A 316-nucleotide genomic window follows, 5' to 3' on the forward strand; every position below is an offset into this window, starting at 1 on the left:
CTTGAAAAACAAACCGATACAGTGTGTGGAGGGTGCTGTCAAGGTAAACAAGTGAAGGTCCAGCACAAACAGATTTCAGAGATTAGATCCAAGGGAATACTCGAGCTAGTACACATGGATCTTATGGGACCAATTACTCCAGACAGCATTGCAGGAAAAAAATACATCTTTGTCCTAGTAGATGATTTTTCCAGATATACGTGGGTGGACTTCCTGAGAAATAAGTCTGACACGTTGGAGAGCTTCCGTATTTTGGCCTTGCAACTTAAACAAGAAAAGGGTGGCATTGTGTAGATCAAGAGTGATCACGGAGGTG

This window comes from Brassica oleracea, chromosome C2 (genome assembly GCF_000695525.1).
Source record: "Brassica oleracea var. oleracea cultivar TO1000 chromosome C2, BOL, whole genome shotgun sequence".
Lineage (NCBI taxonomy): Eukaryota > Viridiplantae > Streptophyta > Magnoliopsida > Brassicales > Brassicaceae > Brassica > Brassica oleracea.